This window comes from Diabrotica virgifera, chromosome 1, assembly GCF_917563875.1.
Source record: "Diabrotica virgifera virgifera chromosome 1, PGI_DIABVI_V3a".
NCBI classification, from domain to species: domain Eukaryota; kingdom Metazoa; phylum Arthropoda; class Insecta; order Coleoptera; family Chrysomelidae; genus Diabrotica; species Diabrotica virgifera.
In genome coordinates, this window is record NC_065443.1 from 227,577,881 (window position 1) to 227,585,542 (window position 7,662).

Consider the following 7,662-nt stretch of genomic DNA (forward strand, 5'->3'; position numbering starts at 1 on the left):
CTCTGGCTTGATATGTGATTTTTCTCCATTCCTTCCTCTTATTCATTTTTCTTTTCTGACCCTGTAACACCATTCTTTCCAAATCTTTTTCGACCTCTTGCTTCCATCTATTTTCCGGTCTTCCTCTTCTCTTTCTTGAAGCTATAGTGTAGTTTAGTACCCTTTTCGGAGTCCTCGTTTTTGGCATCCTTTCAATGTGACCTCGTGATCTAAGTCTCTGTGCCTTTATCACTCATTTGAAGTTACAAAATGAAAAGTGATTTTTTCCAATGTATCGAAAACAATGTGCTTTTGTGCACGTTTCAATTTAATTATTATTGTAGTACCTACCATTTAAACAACGTTTTAAAAACTTTTTTGCCTCTTATTGCTTTTTCGAAAAGTCAATTTTTATCGAAATATTGTGAATATTTGTCAAATCCACCACATATTTGTATATGGTTAAGTACGATTATGGAGACTTGGTAATAATATGCAAACTTATTTATGCTTTACATTTTTAGGTATATTTTGAACCATATTAAAAAAGAAGCCAGACTCGATAAAACGTGCCTTATCGAAAAAATACAAAGAGGCAAAAAAGTTTTGAAAACACTCTGTTTAACTAATGGTACCTCAGTAATAGTTTAATTGGAACATACAACATTTGGGGGGTTTAAAGGAACAAAACCCCCATAAAATTTTTACGTGGACATATTAAAAAAGAAGTCGCAACTCGATAAAAACTGCCTTATCTGAAAAATACTAAGAAACAAAAATATTGAATTTAACTAATGGTACCACAATAATAAAATTGAATTGGAACATACACAAAAGTTTGGGAGGATTTAAGGGATCAAAACCCCCATAAAATTTTTATGGGGTGCACAAATTTCACCATAATTTTTCTTTAAGATATTCCTGCCATAATAATGCCACATGTCACATGTCCATTTTCAATAAAAAATCGCTAATAGTTTTCGATATAATCGAAAAAATCCATTTTTATTTTGTAATTTCAAAGGGCTGTAACTTTTTATGTGCATATTTGTACAAGGTAAGTTAGGTTCATTTGAACTATTTTTGGTCCCAGAATAATGTGATTTAATTTATGACCTGTATTTTTGTTACACCCTGTATATACAGCCCATTACGCACCACCTTAAAAATTGGGCATTTTTGATGTCTCGAATTTCCTAAACCTGTTGTTGCATCTAGGTGATTTTTTTTATAATATTCTAGCCTAGGCCCTAGAATATGTTACCTCCTTATGCTTGTCATGCACAGGGAGCTATACTGTAATATATATTATATCACATTACTATAGAGAGCGATATGATATAATATACATATATTACAGCATGACAAGCTTAAGGAGGTAACCTATAGCCTAGGCTATAATATTATAAAAACATCACTTAGATGGGACAACAGGTTTAGGAAATACGAGACATCAAATATACCCCATATTTAAGGTGGTGCGTTAATTTCTTGGAGAAGTGTATTGTAATTTAATGTAAATACTGTAATATCCAATAATTGTAATTTGATATAAGATGAAATATAAGTTCCTTAAAAAATATATTTTTTATTTCCCACAATACATTCTCCACAGGTCTAAATATCGTCGCTAGACGTCCACCGAATGACCTTCCAGGACGTTAGATGGATGTTCAGCAGCAAGACATTGGACCAAACTGGGACATCCTATGAATGCCCAAATGACGTCCACCGAACGTCCCCTCCGACGTTAGGTGGACCTCCATTGGACGTTTAACAACTTGGCCTTTGGACCAAAATTGGACGTCCTGTTAAGGTCCAATTCACGTCCCCTAGGACGTCCGATTAAGGTCCAATTCACGTCCCCTAGGACGTCCGATTAAGGTCCAATTTACGTCCGATTAAGGTACAATTTACGTCCGCTTAAGGTCCCATTTACGTCCGATTAAAGTCCAATTTACGTCCGATTAAGGTCCAATTTACGTCCGATTAAGGTCTAATTTACGTCCGATTAAGGTCCAATTTACGTCCGATTAAGGTCAAATTTACGTCCTATTAAGGTCCAATTTATGTCCGATTAAGGTCCAATTTAGGTCCGATTAAGGTCCAATTTACGTCCGATTAAGGTCCAATTTACGTCCCCTAGGACGTCCGATTAAGGTCCAATTTATGTCCGATTAAGGTCCAATTTACGTCCGATTAAGGTCCAATTTACGTCCCCTAGGACGTCCGATTAAGGTCCAATTTGCGTCCGATTAAGTTCCAATATACGTCCCCTCGGACCTTAGATGGACGTCCAATGGACGTTCGGTAGCGCGACATTTGGACCAAAATAGGACGTATAAAGGACGTTCCTCGGACGAAAACGGACGTCCAAAGGACGTCCCTAAAGTCCGTGAAGGACGTCCAATGGACGTCCATTGGACGTCCTTGTGCTATTAGGGGATGGACACTTTTTTATTTTAGTATTAAGTGGTTACATAATTATTCAGAATATTAATAAAATTACTAGTAATTTGAATTAGTTTTAATATGTATTATAATAGTATCTGAAATTAGATGGAAGGGATGTGGAAAAACAAGAATTGAACACGCCAAAACGGTTATATACTCGGGAAAATGTGGCGAAAAAGACCGACACGAGAGTGGTGTTGCATTCATGATTTCAAAAGAAGCAACAAATGCCCTAATAGAATGGGAAGCCATCTCAGATAGAATAATAATGGCTAGATTCAAAGCGAGATATAAAAATCTAACAATTGTTAATGTATATGCACCAACAAATGAAAAAGAACAGGACATAAAAGATGAGTTTTACCAACAGCTGCAGATGGCATACGATAAAATACAAAATAAATATAAAAAAGATATTGTGATGATAATCGGAGATATGAATGCCAAAATAAGAACGAATAATAGTGGAAGAGAAACTGTAATGGGGAAAGAAGGATTGGGACAAATTAATGAGAATGGTAACATGTTTATAGATTTCTGCACCCAAAATAGTTTAGTCATAGGTGGAAGTATATTTCAACACAAACGCATACATAAAGTAACATGGACATCCCCCGATGGACAAACACACAATCAGATTGACCACATAACCATAGATAAGACATGGAGGCACTCACTCTTAGATGTTAGAGCAATGAGAGGGGCAGACATAGGGTCCGACCACATGTTGATTAGAGCCAAAATGAAACTCAAACTAGCCAGAAGCAAGAAAACGCCAATGGAACAACGAGAAAGATATAACGTTCAGTGGCTCAAAGACGGAAATGAAAGTACTGAAGAATATAAGACCAAGTTAAGAGAATTATATAATAAAACTTACAACACAGAAAATGCCACGATAGAAGAGCTGTGGGATAAATGCAAGTATGTATATACACAAGCAGCAAAAGAAACGATAGGAATACAAAAAATAAGTAATAAACCATGGCTATCGAGAAGCACGTGGGAAAAAATAAACGAAAGGAAACTACTTAAATGTAAAATGCTACAAAATGATCTAAGAGATAGGGAACAAATGAAGAGAGAATATAGAGAGAAAGATAAAGAAGTTAAAAAAAGTGCGAGAAACGACAAAAGACAATATAACGAAGAACTGTTAATAGAAGCAGAAACAGCAGCAAAAAACAACGACATGGGAACTCTATATAAAACGACGAAAAAACTAAGCTCGCGCGGAAAAATGAATGTTGAGCATATAAAAGACAAGAACGGGAAAATGTTGAAGAATGAAAAGGAAATAGTTGAGAGATGGATCGAACATTTTAGAGAAGTATCCCTAATAGCACAAGGACGTCCAATGGACGTCCATTGGACGTCCTTCACGTACTTTAGGGACGTCCATTGGACGTCCGTTTTCGTCCGAGGAACGTCCTTTATACGTCCTATTTTGGTCCAAATGTCGCGCTACCGAACGTCCATTGGACGTCCATCTAAGGTCCGAGGGGACGTATATTGGACCTTAATCGGACGTAAATTGGACCTTAATCGGACGTCCTAGGGGACGTAAATTGGACCTTAATCGGACGTAAATTGTACCTTAACCGGACGTAAATTGGACCTTAATCGGACGTAAATTGGACCTCAATCGGACGTAAATTGGACCTTAATCGGACGTAAACTGGACCTTAATCGGACGTAAATTGGACCTTAATCGGACGTAAATTTGACTTTAATCGGACTTAAATTAGACCTTAATCGGACGTAAATTGGACCTTAATCGGACGTAAATTGGACCTTAATCGGACGTAACTTGGACCTTAATTGGACGTAAATTGGACCTTAATCGGACGTAAGTTGGACCTTAATCGGACGTAAATTGGACCTTAATCGGACGTAAGTTGGACCTTAATCGGACGTAAATTGGACTTTAATCGGACGTAAATTGGACCTTAATCGGACGTAAATGGGACCTTAATTGGACGTAAATTGGACCTTAATCGGACGTAAATCGGACCTTAATCGGACGTCCTAGGGGACGTGAATTGGACCTTAACAGGACGTCCAATTTTGGTCCAAATTCAACTTTGCCAAACCTAACGTCCAAGGGGACGTTCGGTGGACGTCAATTGGGCCTTCATAGGGCGTCCCAGTTTGGTCCAATGTCTTGCTGCCGAACATCCATCTAACGTCCTGGGAGGACGTTCGGTGGACGTCTATAGTTGATATTTAGACCTGTGAAGAATGTATTGTGGGAAATAAAAAATATATTTTTTAAGAAACTTATATTACATCTTATATTAAATTACAATTATTGGATATTACATTATTTACATTAAATTACAATACACTTCTCCAAGAAATTAACGCACCACCTTAAATATGGGGTATTTTTGATGTCTCGTATTTCCTAAACCTGTTGTCCCATCTAAGTGATTTTTTTATAATATTATAGCCTAGGCTATAGGTTACCTCCTTAAGCTTGTCATGCTGTAATATATGTATATTATATCATATCGCTCTCTATAGTAATGTGATATAATATATATTACAGTATAGCTCCCTGTGCATGACAAGCATAAGGAGGTAACATATTCTAGGGCCTAGGCTAGAATATTATAAAAAAAATCACCTAGATGCAACAACAGGTTTAGGAAATTCGAGACATCAAAAATGCCCAATTTTTAAGGTGGTGCGTAATGGGCTGTATATACAGGGTGTAACAAAAATACAGGTCATAAATTAAATCACATTATTCTGGGACCAAAAATAGTTCAAATGAACCTAACTTACCTTGTACAAATATGCACATAAAAAGTTACAGCCCTTTGAAATTACAAAATAAAAATGGATTTTTTCGATTATATCGAAAACTATTAGCGATTTTTTATTGAAAATGGACATGTGACATGTGGCATTATTATGGCAGGAATATCTTAAAGAAAAATTATGGTGAAATTTGTGCACCCCATAAAAATTTTATGGGGGTTTTGATCCCTTAAATCCTCCCAAACTTTTGTGTATGTTCCAATTCAATTTTATTATTGTGGTACCATTAGTTAAATTCAATATTTTTGTTTCTTAGTATTTTTCAGATAAGGCAGTTTTTATCGAGTTGCGACTTCTTTTTTAATATGTCCACGTAAAAATTTTATGGGGGTTTTGTTCCTTTAAACCCCCCAAATGTTGTATGTTCCAATTAAACTATTACTGAGGTACCATTAGTTAAACAGAGTGTTTTCAAAACTTTTTTGCCTCTTTGTATTTTTTCGATAAGGCACGTTTTATCGAGTCTGGCTTCTTTTTTAATATGGTTCAAAATATACCTAAAAATGTAAAGCATAAATAAGTTTGCATATTATTACCAAGTCTCCATAATCGTACTTAACCATATACAAATATGTGGTGGATTTGACAAATATTCACAATATTTCGATAAAAATTGACTTTTCGAAAAAGCAATAAGAGGCAAAAAAGTTTTTAAAACGTTGTTTAAATGGTAGGTACTACAATAATAATTAAATTGAAACGTGCACAAAAGCACATTGTTTTCGATACATTGGAAAAAATCACTTTTCATTTTGTAACTTCAAATGAGTGATAAAGGCACAGAGACTTAGATCACGAGGTCACATTGAAAGGATGCCAAAAACGAGGACTCCGAAAAGGGTACTAAACTACACTATAGCTTCAAGAAAGAGAAGAGGAAGACCGGAAAATAGATGGAAGCAAGAGGTCGAAAAAGATTTGGAAAGAATGGTGTTACAGGGTCAGAAAAGAAAAATGAATAAGAGGAAGGAATGGAGAAAAATCACATATCAAGCCAGAGAAGATCTCAGTACATAAAGAAACGTGAAAATGAAGAAAAAACAAACTTTTCAAGCCATGGGCCTCTAAGGCCCTTGGTGCTATTAATATATAACTTCAAAGGGCTGTAACTTTTCTTTTGTGCACATTTGTACTAAGGTAAGTTAGGTCCAATCAAACTATTTTTGGTCCCAGGATATGTGATTAAATTTATGACCTGTATTTTTGTTACACCCTGTATATATATAAAGGTTATATTTGGTTCTTGGGACATCAAAGTATATTTTTTAGACATTCCCTGGATATAGTCACTGATGTGACATACCTCCGATTTGTTTTTTCATGAGTTTTGTAAGAGAGACTAAAAACTTTTTTATGGTTACCTCCTGTTTTCATATATTTTTTGACATGTTTTGTAGTAAATTCAACTATCTATTTACTACAAGACATGTCAAAATTTACATGTGAAAGCAGGAGATGATCCTAAAAATGGTTTTTCGTCTCCTACAAAATTCATGAAAAATCAGATAGGAGAATTTGTACATTACAATTCTCTGATGTTTGGGAAAAAGGGCTTAAGTCAGAAATGCACATCGATAATGTTTTGATGATTTCTGGACCAGAAAAATCGGCTCTTTTTATTGGTACATACAGTTTACGTCTACAACAGTTTTTTGCTGGTCCAGAAATCATCAAAACATTAGCAATGTGCAATTCTGACTTACGCCCTTTTTGCCAAACATAAAAAAAGCAATCTGGTCATAACTGACCAATGAGCAATTTTAATTTAACCTAAATTACTAATGTTTCTTAAAATGAAGAGCTTACCCGATAGCGTCTCTTATCTAATCTAACAAGATCATGCACTATTCTAACATACACAGCCACATCACGCACTATGCTCTGCTTTTCACTATCACCTATCACTCAAACTAGTTCAAAAGGCTTTGTCCTCTTCAATCTTCTAGTTTGCCCAGTAGTATCGAGGAGGATTTCCTCAATATTCTTGTACTTATTTAAGTTGTTTGTCGGGATTCCTGCTATCTTCTTGATGATTATATCCAGGTTCCATTCCTAGGTATTAATATTTGTTTATAAAGTAATAACTTATTATGCATGGACAATGTTGTTTCTTCCAATTAGCCAATACACTTTTTATATCTTTATTTTGGTTATATCTGGTTTTTTGTAGACCACTTTCAGCTGATTCTAAAAAAAATTAAAATGAACGGTAATTTTTCTATTCTTTACAATTAAAAATCAAAATATTTACAGGTAATACATGCATAAATGATTCGTTTCATAAAGAAAATTGAAAACGGATTTTATAATACTTACATAATTGTTTAAGAGATCCAGCCATAGCCAAAACTAGCATACTAAACAGTACAGTTGAGTATAGCAAAAAAAGCCACTAATTTCCAT

The 7,662-nt window shown here is 35.1% G+C and overlaps 1 long non-coding RNA gene across 1 annotated transcript; it reads right to left on the minus strand.

Annotated features, from left to right (window-relative positions):
- Positions 1 to 3,775: 3,775 nt before the first annotated feature.
- LOC126879049 (uncharacterized) lies at positions 3,776 to 4,507 on the minus strand. Its single transcript, XR_007695952.1, has 3 exons — positions 4,294 to 4,507; positions 4,184 to 4,249; positions 3,776 to 4,095 (listed from the first exon to the last, which is right to left on the minus strand). It is a non-coding gene; the product is annotated as an uncharacterized LOC126879049 (long non-coding RNA).
- Positions 4,508 to 7,662: the final 3,155 nt, after the last annotated feature.